Below are 19,638 nucleotides of genomic sequence, written 5' to 3' on the forward strand. Positions count from 1 at the left end.
CTGTTAGGTTATATTAGCAGTCCAAACCTACAGCATAGATAAAGGGAAAAAGACAGTCTAATACAAGTCCATATGCCTGAATACAGGGTTTGCAGTGCAATATAGTCCAGGACCATAGTCGCAGGGGAGGAGGCGGGCAAGCAGGCCTCTCCAGGACAAAGTGGCGAAGGGCACCTCGTCACACATCTCCCCTTTGGGGGGAAGACTAACCAGGCACCTGACCTTCTGTCGGTCAGTGCCTCCGTTAGTCGATCCACCAACCCACAATAAACAGATGTCCGAGTGGCCCCCCCACAACATCAAAGTACAGGAACAGCCTACCCACAACACACAGTTACTGCACCTGGGTATTTGGCTGTGGTAATGAGGCCACATGCCGAGGGTACTTGAAGGGCAGAGGCCAACTGCACTCTGCCCAGATGCCAGCTCTTCTGCTGGGGTAGCCTGCAGGACATCAGGCTCTGGACCAGGGACAAAGGTAGGGCAGAGGCCGACTGCACTCTGCCCAGCTGCCAGCTCTTCTGCTGGGGTAGCCTGCAAGACATCAGGCTCTGGACCAGGGAAAAAGGTAGGGCAGAGGCCGACTGTACTCTGCCCAGATGCCAGCTCTTCCACTGGGGTAGCCTGCAGGACATCAGGCTCTGGATCAGGGACAAAGGTAGGGCAGAGGCCGACTGCGCTCTGTCCAGCTGCCAGCTCTTCCGCTGGGGTAGCCTGCAGGACATCAGGCTCTGGACCAGGGACAAGGGTAGGGCAGAGGCCGACTGCGCTCTGTCCAGCTGCCAGCTCTTCCGCTGGGGTACTGAGACCATAGTCCGGCTCAGTAGTCAAGGGAACATGGACGTCAGGAGGGGTTAGCATCGCCTCCGTTAACCCTGGTGCCACGCTAGGGGTTAGCTGGGGAGGGGAATTTGTACTTACCCCCTCCTCTGGGTGTCCCGGTGAGGGTAGTTGGGGATCTGGAAGGGCTGTCCAGCATCCCTGTAGGTCAGGCACAGAGACCACGGTCCCATCTGCGCCGTCTGGAGGATTGGTGTCTCCCCTTGTTGGGGGAAGCTGCCGCTGGGGAGAGGGGGTGCTGTGCTCCTCTCCTGGAAACACAGGCTGCCGCTGGAGAGGGAGACCGCCTGTCTCCACTCCCTTACCATGGTCCTGTTGCTGTAGAGAGGGACCAACTGTCTCTGCTCTCTGTAGGACACACTGCTGCTGGGGGGGAAGAACGGCACCTTCGGCCCCCTGGGGTACACACTGCCGCTGGAGAGGGAGACCGCCTGTCTCCGCTCCCTTACCATGGTCCTGTTGCTGTAGAGAGGGACCAACTGTCTCTGCTCTCTGTAGGACATACTGCTGCTGGGGGGGGAAGGACGGCACCTTCGGCCCCCTGGGGTACACACTGCCGCTGGAGAGGGAGACCGCCTGTCTCCACTCCCTTACCATTGTCCTGTTGCTGTAGAGAGGGACCAACTGTCTCTGCTCTCTGTAGGACACACTGCTGCTGGGGGGGAAGGACGGCACCTTCGGCCCCCTGGGGTACACACTGCCGCTGGAGAGGGAGACTGCCTGTCTCCACTCCCTTACCATGGTCCTGTTGCTGTAGAGAGGGACCAACTGTCTCTGCTCTCTGTAGGACACACGGCTGCTGGGGGGAAAGGACGGCCCCTTCGGCCCCCTGTAACTCACGCTGTTGTTGGGGCGCAGGGACGGAATACTTTGCCCTCACTGCCCGATATTCGGCTTCCATCTGCAGATACTCCGCCAGTTCTCTCCTTATTCTTGGTACCATTTCCTCGGTTAGAAGGGACCCGTAGATATCCAACCGCCGCTTCAGCATAGCGTCAAACTGTACGTGACTATACCAATAGTCCAGTTTGGCTGGGTGTTCCCAGGATGCTGTTCCTCGCCCTAGGGAAGCCATCCTGTTGTAGCCAGGGGCGCTGCCCAATGGCTAGCGTTGCCCTCAATTGTAACTCCAAACGTGTCTCTGAGCTGCTTCTCCTCGCACTAGGATGCCATCCCACCGCTGCCACCAATGTAACGGAGCTCCGTGTACTCCGACCGAGTACCCTCCGTTGATGGATGCTCCTAGCGCTCTCAGAGGACTCCAAGCACTGCAGACGACACCACAACCACCGCAGGCTCCACAACCGCCGTAGCTTAACTGGAGCCGCGCCGTCTTCCTCCCACCCTGGATCGGCTTCTGTCCTCCAGGACCGTGTGGGGAAGACCTCTCCTCCAGGAGAGCGTATCCGGAACAAGCTCTTACAAGAGCTAAGTGATTAAGAGCTCAGGGGAATATGCAGCGCATAGCAATCCCCAGTGTGATATAGCAGTTCCCTCCAATAACGAGACAAGGCTACGTATTGAGGGTCAGAAGAGGTCTCAGGACTGGAACACCCAGCCTGCTTTTTATTAGGATCAGGTACATACAGGACACTCCCAGGGGGAGGATGAAATTGACCAATCACATGCATGGTAACACCCCCACGTCTCCTCCCCTCAGATAAACACATAACCCAATTAAAACATACATTATTTTACCCAAGTTCTGGATGTACCCCAAAAACAGGGGGTACAGCTTTAAACCTGGTATCCCCAAATAGCCCTTGTTCAGGGGAACAGTCTGTCCAAAAATCAGCCCATTCGGATGGATGGTTCGGGAGATACAGGGCTCCAAAGTTTTGACCGACCGCACAGACCAACTAGCCGAAAATAGTTCCATGAGTTTTGGCCTTGCGGTCGGTCTCCGTTCGCACGGTAAAATAGACGAAATTCTTGCCATCCATTCGCATCTTTGTGGTCGCTAGAATCCCCATACTAAGTTAAGTATAACTACCGAACGGCCGGTCGTTCGGTAGTTTCCGTGCGTAATTCTGGATGTCTGGAGGTCTTAGCGGTATTCGCCTGTTTGTGCTTCCGATTTCAGTTCCATGCGTTCACAGGCAAACACCGCTGTTCGCACGCAAGATGGCCGCGAACACGTGGAAAAGTCCCGAAATGGCGGCCACCTATTCAGAGCACAAAGAATTCGCATGAAATCATGCGAACGGCTGTATTCTCCAGTAATGGCATTCTCATGCACTATATTCGCCTAAATCCCCTGGCTGTTAGGTTATATTAGCAGTCCAAACCTACAGCATAGATAAAGGGAAAAAGACAGTCTAATACAAGTCCATATGCCTGAATACAGGGTTTGCAGTGCAATATAGTCCAGGACCATAGTCGCAGGGGAGGAGGCGGGCAAGCAGGCCTCTCCAGGACAAAGTGGCGAAGGGCACCTCGTCACAGTAGATCTTCCCTTCCAGAGACAGGCACATACAGGGATACAGTGTGCGTTATACAGGGATACAGTGTGCGTTATACAGGGATACAGTGTGCGTTATACAGGGATACAGTGTGCGTTATACAGGGATACAGTGTGCGTTATACAGGGATACAGTGTGCGTTATACAGGGATACAGTGTGCGTTATACAGGGATACAGTGTGCGTTATACAGGGATACAGTGTGCGTTATACAGGGATACAGTGTGCGTTATACAGGGATACAGTGTGCGTTATACAGGGATACAGTGTGCGTTATACAGGGATACAGTGTGCGTTATACAGGGATACAGTGTGCGTTATACAGGGATACAGTGTGCGTTATACAGGGATACAGTGTGCGTTATACAGGGATACAGTGTGCGTTATACAGGGATACAGTGTGCGTTATACAGGGATACAGTGTGCGTTATACAGGGATACAGTGTGCGTTATACAGGGATACAGTGTGCGTTATACAGGGATACAGTGTGCGTTATACAGGGATACAGTGTGCGTTATACAGGGATACAGTGTGCGTTATACAGGGATACAGTGTGCGTTATACAGAGATATAATGTGTGTTATACAGGGATATAGTGTGTGTTATACAGAGATATAGTGTGTGTTATACAGAGATATAGTGTGTGTTATACAGGGATATAGTGTGTGTTATACAGAGATATAGTGTGTGTTATACAGAGATATAGTGTGTTGTACAGGGATATAGTGTGTGTTATACAGAGATATAGTGTGTGTTATACAGAGATATAGTGTGTGTTATACAGAGATATAGTGTGTGTTATACAGAGATATAGTGTGTGTTATACAGAGATATAGTGTGTGTTATACAGAGATATAGTGTGTGTTATACAGAGATATAGTGTGTGTTATACAGAGATATAGTGTGTGTTATACAGAGATATAGTGTGTGTTATACAGAGATATAGTGTGTGTTATACAGAGATATAGTGTGTGTTATACAGGGATATAGTGTGTGTTATACAGGGATATAGTGTGTGTTATACAGGGATATAGTGTGTGTTATACAGGGATATAGTGTGTGTTATACAGGGATATAGTGTGTGTTATACAGGGATATAGTGTGTGTTATACAGGGATATAGTGTGTGTTATACAGGGATATAGTGTGTGTTATACAGGGATATAGTGTGTGTTATACAGGGATATAGTGTGTGTTATACAGGGATATAGTGTGTGTTATACAGGGATATAGTGTGTGTTATACAGGGATATAGTGTGTGTTATACAGGGATATAGTGTGTGTTATACAGGGATATAGTGTGTTATACAGGGATATAGTGCGTGTTATACAGGGATAGAGTGCGTGTTATACAGGGATATAGTGCATGTTATACAGGGATATAGTGCGTGTTATACAGGGATATAGTGCGTGTTATACAGAGATATAGTGTGTGTTATACAGAGATATAGTGTGTGTTATACAGGGATATAGTGTGTGTCATACAGGGATAGTGTGTCTGTGTCATACAGGGATATAGTGTGTGTGTTATACAGGGATATAGTGTGTGTGTGTTATACAGGGATATAGTGTGTGTGTGTTATACAGGGATATAGTGTGTGTTATACAGGGATATAGTGTGTGTTATACAGGGATATAGTGTGTTATACAGGGATATAGTGTGTTAAACAGGGATATAGTGCGTGTTATACAGGGATATAGTGCGTGTTATACAGGGATATAGTGCGTGTTATACAGGGATATAGTGCGTGTTATACAGGGATATAGTGCGTGTTATACAGGGATATAGTGCGTGTTATACAGGGATATAGTGTGTGTTATACAGAGATATAGTGTGTGTTATACAGAGATATAGTGTGTGTTATACAGGGATATAGTGTGTGTTATACAGAGATATAGTGTGTGTTATACAGGGATATAGTGTGTGTTATACAGGGATATAGTGTGTGTTATACAGAGATATAGTGTGTGTTATACAGAGATATAGTGTGTGTTATACAGAGATATAGTGTGTGTTATACAGGGATATAGTGTGTGTTATACAGGGATATAGTGTGTGTTATACAGGGATATAGTGTGTGTTATACAGGGATAGTGTGTGTTATACAGGGATATAGTGTGTGTTATACAGGGATATAGTGTGTGTTGTACAGGGATATAGTGTGTGTTATACAGGGATATAGTGTGTGTTATACAGGGATATAGTGTGTGTTATACAGGGATATAGTGTGTGTTATACAGGGATATAGTGTGTGTTATACAGGGATATAGTGTGTGCTATACAGGGATATAGTGTGTGCTATACAGGGATATAGTGTGTGTGTTGTACAGGGATATAGTGTGTGTTATACAGGGATATAGGGTGTGTTATACAGGGATATAGGGTGTGTTATACAGGGATATAGGGTGTGTTATACAGGGATATAGGGTGTGTTATACAGGGATATAGGGTGTGTTATACAGGGATATAGGGTGTGTTATACAGGGATATAGTGTGTGTTATACAGGGATATAGTGTGTGTTATACAGGGATATAGTGTGTTATACAGGGATAGTGTGTGTTATACAGGGATAGTGTGTGTTATACAGGGATATAGTGTGTGTTATACAGGGATATAGGGTGTGTTATACAGGGATATAGGGTGTGTTATACAGGGATATAGTGTGTGTTATACAGGGATATAGTGTGTGTTATACAGGGATATAGTGTGTGTTATACAGAGATATAGTGTGTTATACAGGGATATAGTGTGTTATACAGGGATATAGTGTGTGTGTTATACAGGGATATAGTGTGTGTTATACAGGGATATAGTGTGTGTGTTATACAGGGATATAGTGTGTGTTATACAGGGATATAGTGTGTGTTATACAGGGATATAGTGTGTGTTATACAGAGATATAGTGTGTGTTATACAGGGATATAGTGTGTGTTATACAGGGATATAGTGTGTGTTATACAGGGATATAGTGTGTGTTATACAGGGATATAGTGTGTGTGTTGTACAGGGATATAGTGTGTGTTATACAGGGATATAGTGTGTTATACAGGGATATAGTGTGTGTTATACAGGGATATAGTGTGTGTTATACAGGGATATAGTGTGTGTTATACAGGGATATAGTGTGTGTTATACAGGGATATAGTGTGTGTTATACAGGGATATAGTGTGTGTTATACAGGGATATAGTGTGTGTTATACAGGGATATAGTGTGTGTTATACAGGGATATAGTGTGTGTTATACAGGGATATAGTGTGTGTTATACAGGGATATAGTGTGTGTTATACAGGGATATAGGGTGTGTTATACAGGGATATAGGGTGTGTTATACAGGGATATAGGGTGTGTTATACAGGGATATAGTGTGTGTTATACAGGGATATAGTGTGTGTTATACAGGGATATAGTGTGTGTTATACAGGGATATAGTGTGTTATACAGGGATATAGTGTGTGTTATACAGGGATATAGTGTGTGTTATACAGGGATATAGTGTGTGTTATACAGGGATATAGTGTGTGTTATACAGGGATATAGTGTGTTATACAGGGATAGTGTGTTATACAGGGATATAGTGTGTTATACAGGGATAGTGTGTTATACAGGGATAGTGTGTGTTATACAGGGATATAGTGTGTGTTATACAGGGATATAGTGTGTGTTATACAGGGATATAGTGTGTGTTATACAGGGATATAGGGTGTGTTATACAGGGATATAGTGTGTGTTATACAGGGATATAGTGTGTGTTATACAGGGATATAGTGTGTGTTATACAGGGATATAGTGTGTGTTATACAGAGATATAGTGTGTTATACAGGGATATAGTGTGTTATACAGGGATATTGTGTGTGTTATACAGGGATATAGTGTGTGTGTTATACAGGGATATAGTGTGTGTGTTATACAGGGATATAGTGTGTGTTATACAGGGATATAGTGTGTGTTATACAGAGATATAGTGTGTGTTATACAGGGATATAGTGTGTGTTATACAGGGATACAGTGTGTGTTATACAGGGATATAGTGTGTGTTATACAGGGATACAGTGTGTGTTATACAGGGATATAGTGTGTGTTATACAGGGATATAGTGTGTGTTATACAGAGATATAGTGTGTGTTATACAGGGATACAGTGTGTGTTATACAGGGATACAGTGTGTGTTATACAGGGATATAGTGTGTGTTATACAGGGATATAGTGTGTGTGTTATACAGGGATATAGTGTGTGTGTTATACAGGGATATAGTGTGTGTGTTATACAGGGATATAGTGTGTGTTATACAGGGATATAGTGTGTGTTATACAGGGATATAGTGTGTGTTATACAGGGATATAGTGTGTGTTATACAGAGATATAGTGTGTGTTATACAGGGATACAGTGTGTGTTATACAGGGATACAGTGTGTGTTATACAGGGATACAGTGTGTGTTATACAGGGATATAGTGTGTGTTATACAGGGATATAGTGTGTGTTATACAGGGATATAGTGTGTGTTATACAGGGATATAGTGTGTGTTATACAGGGATATAGTGTGTGTTATACAGGGATATAGTGTGTGTTATACAGGGATATAGTGTGTTATACAGGGAGCCGGCTGGTTGTGACTCACATGACTCTCAGGCAGCCCCCGGGTGGTTGTTTCTCTCTCAGTCCCGGTCGGCCGGAAGTGACAGTCTGAGCCCGAGGAGAGAACCGGCTACAACACCGGAAGTGAACCCAGGCAGGAAGACCAGAGAGACTCGGAATAACCGGCCAGAGCGGCTACAGCTCTCTACCACCACCTGCTGGCCGGGAGGGGAATCACACACACACTGCCACCTGCTGGCCGGGAGGGGAATCAATTACACGCACTGCCACCTGCTGGCCGGGAGGGGAATCACACACACACACACACTGCCACCTGCTGGCCGGGAGGGGAATCACACACACACTGCCACCTGCTGCCCGGGAGGGGAATCACACACACACACTGCCACCTCCTGGCCGGGAGGGGAATCACACACACACACTGCCACCTGCTGGCCGGGAGGGGAATCACACACACACACTGCCACCTGCTGGCCGGGAGGGGAATCACACACACACTGCCACCTGCTGGCCGGGAGGGGAATCACACACACACACTGCCACCTGCTGGCCGGGAGGGGAATCACACACACACACTGCCACCTGCTGGCCGGGAGGGGAAACACACACACACACACTGCCACCTGCTGGCCGGGAGGGGAATCACACACACACACTGCCACCTGCTGGCCGGGAGGGGAATCACACACACACTGCCACCTGCTGGCCGGGAGGGGAATCACACACACACTGCCACCTGCTGGCCGGGAGGGGAATCACACACACACACTGCCACCTGCTGGCCGGGATGGGAATCACACACACACACTGCCACCTGCTGGCCGGGATGGGAATCACACACACACTGCCACCTGCTGGCCGGGATGGGAATCACACACACACACTGCCACCTGCTGGCCGGGATGGGAATCACACACACACACACACTGCCACCTGCTGGCCGGAAGGGGAATCACACACACACTGCCACCTGCTGGCTGAGAGTGGAATTATACACACACACTGCCACCTGCTGGCTGAGAGGGGAATTACACACACACTGCCACCTGCTGGCCGGGAGGGGAATCACACACACTGCCACCTGCTGGCCGGGAGGGGAATCACACACACTGCCACCTGCTGGCCGGGAGGGGAATCACACACACTGCCACCTGCTGGCCGGGAGGGGAATCACACACACTGCCACCTGCTGGCCGGGAGAGGAATCACACACACCTGCTGGCCGGGAGAGGAATCACACACACTGCCACCTGCTGGCCGGGAGGGGAATCACACACACACACACTGCCACCTGCTTGCCGGGAGAGGAATCACACACACACACTGCCACCTGCTGGCCGGGAGAGGAATCACACACACACACTGCCACCTGCTGGCCGGGATGGGAATCACACACACACACTGCCACCTGCTGGCCGGAAGGGGAATCACACACACACTGCCACCTGCTGGCTGAGAGTGGAATTATACACACACACTGCCACCTGCTGGCTGAGAGGGGAATTACACAAACACTGCCACCTGCTGGCCGGGAGGGGAATCACACACACTGCCACCTGCTGGCCGGGAGGGGAATCACACACACTGCCACCTGCTGGCCGGGAGGGGAATCACGCACACTGCCACCTGCTGGCCGGGAGGGGAATCACACACACTGCCACCTGCTGGCCGGGAGGGGAATCACACACACTGCCACCTGCTGGCCGGGAGAGGAATCACACACACCTGCTGGCCGGGAGAGGAATCACACACACTGCCACCTGCTGGCCGGGAGGGGAATCACACACACACACTGCCACCTGCTGGCCGGGAGAGGAATCACACACACACACTGCCACCTGCTGGCCGGGAGAGGAATCACACACACACACTGCCACCTGCTGGCCGGGAGAGGAATCACACACACACACTGCCACCTGCTGGCCGGGAGAGGAATCACACACACACACACACACACACACTGCCACCTGCTGGCCGGGAGGGGAATCACACACACTGCCACCTGCTGGCCGGGAGGGGAATCACACACACACACTCCCACCTGCTGGCCGGGAGAGGAATCACACACACACACACGCCACCTGCTGGCTGGGAGAGGAATCACACACACACGCCACCTGCTGGCTGGGAGAGGAATCACACACACACACACACACTGCCACCTGCTGGCCGGGAGGGGAATCACACACACACACACACACTGTCACCTGCTGGCCGGGAGGGGAATCACACACACACACACACACTGCCACCTGCTGGCCGGGAGAGGAATCACACACACTGCCACCTGCTGGCCTGGAGAGGAATCACACACACTGCCACCTGCTGGCCGGGAGAGGAATCACACACACTGCCACCTGCTGGCCGGGAGGGGAATCACACACACACACACTGTAGCGGATTAATACCGGGCTGTCCTACCACATGTATGGGAATAATTGTATTTGGTCATATTTCTGGTTTAATGTATGTGAACATGTATAGAAATCATGGTATCCGGTTATACTGGCAGTTGAATGTATGTAAAGAACTGTATTCCTCTGGTTGTTCGGTAGAATCAGTCAAAATAAAACAAGGGAATGAAACTACCGAACAACCAGACCACCCTGTGTAATTGAAGTGTGCCTTCAATTACCGTTTGCAACAATGTTGCAAACAGGTAATTACCTATTCGTGCAGTGGGGTCTTTGTCCTCTGGGTGGCCGCCATTCGGGATACAAACACGTGGCGGCGGCCATCTTAACCTGCCGAACAGCGGTGTTTTGCCGTCGAGTGTCTGGAACCGAAATCGGACACTTGACTAGGCAACCACCGCTGAGACCTCCAGACTCCTAATACTTCGTGGGGAAACTACCGAACGGCCTGCCGTTCGGTAGAAAGGACCCCACGAACTAGGGGATTCATCCGAATCCCCGTCAGGCCACTTAACAGCAATACTTCACCCGTTTATATTCGCCTGTTTGTGGCCGACCGCAGGGCCAAAATGCATGGAACTGTTTTCGGATACTTTACCCCTGCGGTCGGTCCAAACTTTAAAGTCTCATAACTCCCGAATGCGTTATCCGAGTAGGCTGATTTTTAAATATGTTGGTCCTCCAGACTAGGGCTATCTGGAGATATCGGATTTATGGATGTACCCCAAGTATTTAGGGTACATCCAAAACTTGGGGAAAACTATGTACAGGATAAGAGGATTATGATGCTAGAGGAGGGGAGGAGACCTGTGGGAGGTTACGGTTTGTAGATTGGATAATGTCTTAAGTGATAGAACCTCCTCTCTTGCATGGGAGAGGGCTTTATAAGGAACTGTGGAATAAAGCTTGTGAGTTTTACTCCTGAAACTGTGTGTTGTCCAGTTATTGGGATTGCGATAGGGATATTGCTGTATTACTCTACCTGCTAGAAACCTTGCCTGCGGACTTATCATCACCTTGTTCCTGAGCCTCACTGGGATCTCTAGTGGAGAATAGCTGTGCAAGATCGGCTCTCCGCTACATTGGTTGGCAGCGCTGGGATCCAAACTCACAGAGGAACAAGCGTAAATGGAGTACGGATGGAGATTGATTTTTCTGCGCTAAAACGCTCCACGCTAAAGGACCTCCTAGAGGCAAGGGGTATACAAGCCAGCAATAAGAAGAAAGCAGTACTTGTTACAGAACTCATGGCAGAGTACAGAATGGAGGGCGATTCAGTTCCGGCACAGAGGGAGCTGGGAGGAACACCACAAGAATCGGAATTCCAGAGGCAGGTCCAGTTCAGGCTATCTCTTTATGGGGAAACCCCCCCAGCAGAGATTATTACCAGGACAGTGTCCGAAGTACAAGAATTCGTCCTAAGGACACAGACGACAACCGTTCCAGAACAAAGCTCTGCAAGTAGTGTGCCACAGGAAGGTAAGCCTAAAATACCGTACCAGGCTTTTAAAACATATGTGGAGGCAGAGGAAGATATAGACGCTTTCCTGCAAGACTTTGAGAGACTGTGCGCACTGCATAAAATCAACACAGAGGACTGGGTACCTATTTTGGCCGGAAGGTTAACCGGGAGGGCAGCAGAGGCATATCGGACTGTACCTAATGACGAAATAAGGAATTACAGTAAAGTAAAAGAAATTATACTCGCCAGGTATGCTATAACACCCGAGGCATACCGGCGGAGATTCCGGGATCTAAAGAAAGCAGAGAAGGACTCGCACGCAGAGTGGGCATGCCGATTACAGGGGGCAGCACTCGGGTGGGTGCAAGCTAGCAAGGCACGTTCTATGGAGGATGTAATACAGATGTTGCTGATGGAGCAGTTCTATGAGGGAGTATCCAGTGAGGTCCAGGAATGGGTAAGGGACAGAAACCCTACTTCCCTCACCGAGGCTGCTAGAAAAGCAGATGACTACCTGGATGCACGCAGGCCGCAAAAACCTGCAGCTCCAAAAGCAACCTTTAAAACATTCGGGGGAACCACCTACACCCCAGCTCCACCGAGACCACCACCACCACCACCCGCTGCACAGCCCCGGTTCCGACAACCCACCGCTGGCCCCTGTCATCACTGCCAGAAGTGGGGACATTATAAAAAGGAAAGGCCCACAGCTGCGGGACCGTTCCACCTGGATTCGTCCAGGCCCACCTCCACCCAGGGCGGCCGCAGCCCACCACTACCAGGACCTAGTTGCCACCCCGTATGGTTCCGCAGTCCCCATTACCACTGTGGAACAATGGGAGGTACTGCACGAGGCAGATCCTGTCCAGGCCAATGTGGAAAATCTACGGCACCATCGACAGACCGTATATCTGAATGGTACAGCAGTCCGGGGGTTACGAGATTCGGGAGCCACCATCACGTTGGTACAGAGCCACCTGATTTCAGATCAGGCAAAACTGAACAAAACTGTTGCCGTCCGGGTAGCTGGGGGAGCAGTGTACCGGCTACCTACAGCAAGGGTACATTTACATTGGGGAGCGGGGGCAGGGGAAGTGGAGGTGGGGTTGATGCCGCATTTACCGGCGGAGGTTTTATTGGGAAACGATCTGGGGAGGCTCACTTCTGCTTTTGAGCCCCAGTCGCCCACCACAGGGGAGGTCAACCCTGTAGTCACCCGACAACAGGCCCGCACCCAGGACCACAACACACTGCCGGAGGTCCAGGTAAGCAACCCTACCCCCCCTCTAGAATGTGTCCCCTGGGCCCCCCCTAATGAATTTGTAGCTGAAGTTGCAACAGACCCCACGCTTCAGGTGTATAGGGACAAGGTTGTCACGGGTCTCCCCGGGGCGGAGGGAGAGAGGTTTATCTGGGATAAACAACTTTTGTACAGGGAAACAAGCAAGCAGATTACGGGGTCAGACCCGATAGCGAGGAGACAGTTAGTGGTACCGCAGCGGTACCGGGCTGAATTACTCCGGATAGCGCATGATATTCCGCTATCCGGACATCTAGGGGTTAGTCGCACCAAGTACAGACTAACTCAGAGTTTCTTCTGGCCAGGGATTAGCCAGGAAGTACGCAAATATTGCACGACCTGCGATACCTGCCAGAGAGTGGGAAAAAGGGTAGACCGCATGAAAGCTAAACTTCACCCCTTACCCATAATAGAGGAACCCTTTAGCCGAATAGCGGTGGATCTGATAGGCCCCCTCAATAAAGCTAGCCCGTCAGGAAAAAGGTATATTTTAACGGTAGTAGATTATGCCACCAGGTATCCAGAGGCAGTGGCTCTGACCAACATCCACGCTGAAACGGTCGCGGATGCCCTCATGCGGATATTCTCCGGGATGGGATTACCCAGGGAGATTATCTCGGATCAGGGTACCCAGTTTACCGCAGAATTCACCCAACACCTCTGGAGGATCTGTGGCATTAAGCCTATTATCAGTGCCCCTTACCACCCCCAGACGAACGGGCTCTGCGAACGATTCAATGGTACCTTGAAGCAGATGCTCCGAACCTTCGCAGAGACCCACAAGGACTGGGAACGATTCCTGCCGCACCTCCTATTCGCATACCGGGAGGTGCCGCAGGAATCCACAGGGTTCTCCCCGTTTGAATTATTGTTCGGGAGGAGGGTCCGAGGCCCATTAGATCTTATTAGAGAGCATTGGGAGGGAGACCGGAGCACAGATGGCACCCCCATCATACCATATGTGTTGGCCTTTCGGGACCGCCTAGAGGCGCTGACCAAGACGGTAAGGGAAAACCTTCAGGAGGCCCAGACCCGCCAGCGCACATGGTATGATCGGGGAGCCAGGGACCGTAGCTTTCAGGTCGGGCAGAAAGTACTAATTTTAAAACCCGTCCGACATGATAAGTTACAGGCCGCCTGGCAGGGCCCATATAAGGTGGTGGAGCAAAGGTGTGACACCACCTATATTATCGGCCCCTGCACAGGGACTGGGGGGCGACGCATGCTCCATGTGAACATGCTGAAGCCCTACCACGAGCGTACTGAGGAGGTAACCGCCATCTGTGCCCCTAACACGGAAGAGTTTGACAGCTTACCCCTCCCCGATTTGCTGGGGGATGGGCAGTTGTCCGGGGATTTAGGGGAGGTTGCGCTGGGAGATCGGCTGAGCCCACAGGAGCGGATCGAGGTACAGCAACTATTAGAAGAGAAACGCGACACGTTCTCTAATGTACCTGGATACACGCCTCTGGCAACTCACCGGGTCGAGACCCCAGGACAACTACCCATGCGCCAGACGCCCTACCACATCCCAGAAGCGGTACGGGCAAACATGCGTAAGGAGATCGACGAGATGCTCCAACTGGGGGTGATTGAACCCTCAGACAGTCCTTGGGCCTCTCCTGTAGTCCTCGTACCAAAGCGAGACGGTACGACCCGCTTCTGCGTGGACTATAGGAGATTGAACGAGAAGACTGTATCCGACGCCTATCCGATGCCCCGGATAGACGAGTTACTGGACAGAATGGCCAGGGGCCAATACCTCACCACGATTGACTTATGTAAAGGTTATTGGCAAATCCCCCTGGCCCCAGACGCCATCCCGAAGTCGGCCTTTGTCACCCCATTTGGCTTGTACCAGTTTAAGGTCATGCCATTTGGGATGAAAAACGCCCCAGCCACCTTCCAAAGGATGGTGGATCGGCTCCTGGATGGATTTCAGGACTATACCTGTGCCTACCTGGACGATATTGCTATTTTTAGCAATACGTGGCAGGAACATTTAGCTCACATAGGAGCTGTGCTAGATAGGATAAGGGAAGCAGGTTTGACCTTGAAGCCGGCCAAGTGTAGTATCGGAATGGCTGAGGTACAATACCTGGGACATAGAGTAGGGTGCGGTAAACAGAAACCCAAGCCCGCCAAAGTAGAGGCTGTAGCCCAGTGGCCCACCCCTAGGACTAAGACCCAGGTTTTAGCGTTTCTAGGGACAGCGGGGTATTACAGGAAGTTTGTCCCCAATTATAGCGCCCTGGCCAAACCCCTCACTGACCTGACCCGTAAGAACCTTCCCCGCCAAGTAAACTGGACCCCGGAGTGTGAGCAGGCATTCCAACAATTGAAAAATGCACTGATAAATGCCCCTGTCTTGGCAGCTCCCAATCCAACTAAACGTTTTCTTGTTCACACAGACGCTTCTATGTTTGGATTGGGGGCAGTACTGAGTCAAGTCGGGGCCGATGGCGGAGAACATCCAGTGGCTTACATCAGTCGCAAACTGTTACCTCGAGAAGTAAGCTACGCCGCCATCGAAAAGGAGTGCCTGGCTGTGGTGTGGGCCCTAAAGAAACTGCAGCCCTATTTATATGGACAGCCCTTTTCCTTGCTCACAGATCACAACCCGTTAGTCTGGCTGAACCGGGTGGCTGGGGACAACGCCAGGCTGTTGCGCTGGAGTTTGGCGCTACAGCCTTTTGACTTTAATATCCAGTACCGGCCGGGTAAGCAGAATGGAAATGCTGACGGGTTGTCAAGACAAACTGACTTAGAGAAATGATCCGTGAGCCCCCGGACATCCCCAAGCCGATCCGTGTTGGATCAGACTGTGTATGTCGGCTTGTGGGCAAGGGGGAGCAGTGTAGCGGATTAATACCGGGCTGTCCTACCACATGTATGGGAATAATTGTATTTGGTCATATTTCTGGTTTAATGTATGTGAACATGTATAGAAATCATGGTATCCGGTTATACTGGCAGTTGAATGTATGTAAAGAACTGTATTCCTCTGGTTGTTCGGTAGAATCAGTCAAAATAAAACAAGGGAATGAAACTACCGAACAACCAGACCACCCTGTGTAAAGTGTGCCTTCAATTACCGTTTGCAACAATGTTGCAAACAGGTAATTACCTATTCGTGCAGTGGGGTCTTTGTCCTCTGGGTGGCCGCCATTCGGGATACAAACACGTGGCGGCGGCCATCTTAACCTGCCGAACAGCGGTGTTTTGCCGTCGAGTGTCTGGAACCGAAATCGGACACTTGACTAGGCAACCACCGCTGAGACCTCCAGACTCCTAATACTTCGTGGGGAAACTACCGAACGGCCCGCCGTTCGGTAGAAAGGACCCCACGAACTAGGGGATTCATCCGAATCCCGGTCAGGCCACTTAACAGCAATACTTCACCCGTTTATATTCGCCTGTTTGTGGCCGACCGCAGGGCCAAAATGCATGGAACTGTTTTCGGATACTTTACCCCTGCGGTCGGTCCAAACTTTAAAGTCTCATAACTCCCGAATGCGTTATCCGAATAGGCTGATTTTTAAATATGTTGGTCCTCCAGACTAGGGCTATCTGGAGATATCGGATTTATGGATGTACCCCAAGTATTTAGGGTACATCCAAAACTTGGGGAAAACTATGTACAGGATAAGAGGATTATGATGCTAGAGGAGGGGAGGAGACCTGTGGGAGGTTACGGTTTGTAGATTGGATAATGTCTTAAGTGATAGAACCTCCTCTCTTGCATGGGAGAGGGCTTTATAAGGAACTGTGGAATAAAGCTTGTGAGTTCTACTCCTGAAACTGTGTGTCGTCCAGTTATTGGGATTGCGATGGGGATATTGCTGTATTACTCTACCTGCTAGAAACCTTGCCTGCGGACTTATCATCACCTTGTTCCTGAGCCTCACTGGGATCTCTAGTGGAGAATAGCTGTGCAAGATCGGCTCTCCGCTACACACACACACTGCCACCTGCTGGCCGGGAGGGGAATCACACACACATACTGCCACCTGCTGGCCGGGAGGGGAATCACACACACACACTGCCACCTGCTGGCCGGGAGGGGAATCACACACACACACTGCCACCTGCTGGCCGGGAGGGGAATCACACACACACACACTGCCACCTGCTGGCCGGGAGAGGAATCACACACACATAACTGCCACCTGCTGGCCGGGAGAGGAATCACACACACACACTGCCACCTGCTGGCTGGGAGGGGAATCACACACACACACACACACACTGCCACCTGCTGGCTGGGAGGGGAATCACACACACACTGCCACCTGCTGGCTGGGAGGGGAATCACACACACACACACTGCCACCTGCTGGCTGGGAGGGGAATCACACACACACACACTGCCACCTGCTGGCTGGGAGGGGAATCACACACACACACTGCCACCTGCTGGCCGGGAGGGGAATCACACACACACACTGCCACCTGCTGGCCGGGAGGGGAATCACACACACACACTGCCACCTGCTGGCCGGGAGGGGAATCACACACACTGCCACCTGCTGGCCGGGAGAGGGATCACACACACACACACACACTGCCACCTGCTGGCCGGGATGGGAATCACACACACACTGCCACCTGCTGGCCGGGATGGGAATCACACACACACACTGCCACCTGCTGGCCGGAAGGGGAATCACACACACACTGCCACCTGCTGGCTGAGAGTGGAATTATACACACACACTGCCACCTGCTGGCTGAGAGGGGAATTACACACACACTGCCACCTGCTGGCAAGGAGGTGTCATGTGTGACTTTTTTTAACTTAACAGCAATATTAAATAAATGCAATTTTCAGGAATGTGAGAAACAAAAACTAAACTGTTTCACTTTTTTATTTTATTTTAATAAAGTTAGCATAGAAGAAACTATATTTGTAAAAGTATCACTCTCATTATTTCCTTTAAACGCTAATCATACTTGCTCCTCCTCAAATTGCGTCCCGGTTAGAGGTTTTATTTGAATTCATATAAAGCAGATTGTAAAAGATTTGCTAGTGTAATTTTTTTGCCTGTAATTACAAAATGTCTACAACATATATAAGAGGATTGCATGAAACCAAGATTATGTTTTGTGTAAAGGTTGGTTTAAAATGATGGAACTATTACTACTACGGAGATAATCCCCATCGAAGTATTTAAGCATCTGTTTGGGTTCATTCTTCCCAATATTGTGTGTAACCCAACAACAGTAAAGAAGACTTACAAAGGTTTCTCTGATTCTGTAATTACTCTGAATGATAATAATTGTGTGAACCGCAGGACGGGCAAAGCCCATCAAAAAAAAAAAAAAGTATTAGAGACATGTAACGTAAAAGGGTTACATTGGCCACCAATTGCACGAGACAAACAACCACCAATAGCAAGACTGAGCTAATAGCTGTGAAAATAACACCAACTTGTGGTCTCACGCAATCAGTGAAATTGTGCTTGTAATGGACCGTTTCAGCAGACAAGGGGTTAAAATCCGTTTAGGCGATATGCCCCTTTCTGAGAGACAGGCACAGCTACTGCAGAACACCGAACTCCCGAACTGGATACAAAATAGCACTCCAAACTGGAACCTCACGAATAGCTGCTAGCAGACGAACAGGAAAAGCATACATCAGTTTACACTCCTAGCAATCAGTCTCCAACAGCATACAGTGAACGAGACAAGGCTCCGTGTTGAGGGTCAAGCAGTGGTCTGTTTATTGAGGGCTACCTGCCCCTGTATTTATGCAGGTCTCCCACCTGGTGGACACTCCCATAGGGGACCAAATGGAAGACTGTAACACAGACAGACATGTATCACATTACAGACTCACAGAAGCACAACATCCCCACAAGGCATCCTGGCTTCCTCCCTTCTGCCCTGGAGATAATTGGAGAAGTTATTCAATTATCTCCCAGGACAAAAGCAAAACTCCATTACACACGTGGGGACCCAAATACAGTAATATGCTTTAAAATACATAAAGTTACTTTTTTTTTTTTTTTTCAATTCTTTATTTTATTTGTGCTAAAGGTAACAACCGCTTAGCAGTGCCACAACAGCATCTGCAGGCGTATTCATTGCATCTTACAGTATGGCATGTAAACAGCACATTTTGATTTTTATAATATAACGTAAAGGTCATAAGCTTGAAAACATTCGCAATTAGTACTAGACGTATCAGGTCTAATGTTAGTTGGACAGTTGTACACACATAAGCTTGAATTTCGCTGAGTAAGTCAGAAGATTAGTAAATATATCGAGCTATAGCAGAAGATGAGATTCACAATATGAAATAGTAAGCCAAGGGAACATCATAGTGTGTCTTATAGTTAACATCATTCAGGGTCTGTTCCCTAAGATTATATAAGCAAAAGTAAGAGTATGCTAGGGCTGATTAGCTAAACAGTGATATGCCTTACTTGTCTGCCCAAGCGGTGATTAAGCAGTGCATATCATGTTGTCTGTAAAGTATACGCATCTCAAACATATAAAGCAGATCATATGAGTGACATCAACACTGAGGACAGGCTTCGCTTGTCTGAAATGTCCA

At 49.4% G+C, this 19,638-nt stretch overlaps 2 protein-coding genes across 2 annotated transcripts in view; both read right to left on the minus strand.

Moving 5' to 3' along the window:
• The window catches only part of CCDC25 (coiled-coil domain containing 25), a 37,490-nt gene extending 29,452 nt beyond the window's left edge, over positions 1-8,038 (minus strand). Inside the window, exon 1 of the mRNA XM_063441970.1 lies at positions 7,926-8,038. The gene's annotated coding sequence lies outside the window, so the exon portion shown is untranslated. The remainder of the gene's footprint in view (positions 1-7,925) is intronic.
• The window catches only part of CLU (clusterin), a 577,758-nt gene that overhangs the window by 377,740 nt on the left and 180,380 nt on the right, over positions 1-19,638 (minus strand). The window lies entirely within an intron of this gene.

Source organism: Pelobates fuscus, chromosome 2 (genome assembly GCF_036172605.1).
Source record: "Pelobates fuscus isolate aPelFus1 chromosome 2, aPelFus1.pri, whole genome shotgun sequence".
NCBI classification, from domain to species: domain Eukaryota; kingdom Metazoa; phylum Chordata; class Amphibia; order Anura; family Pelobatidae; genus Pelobates; species Pelobates fuscus.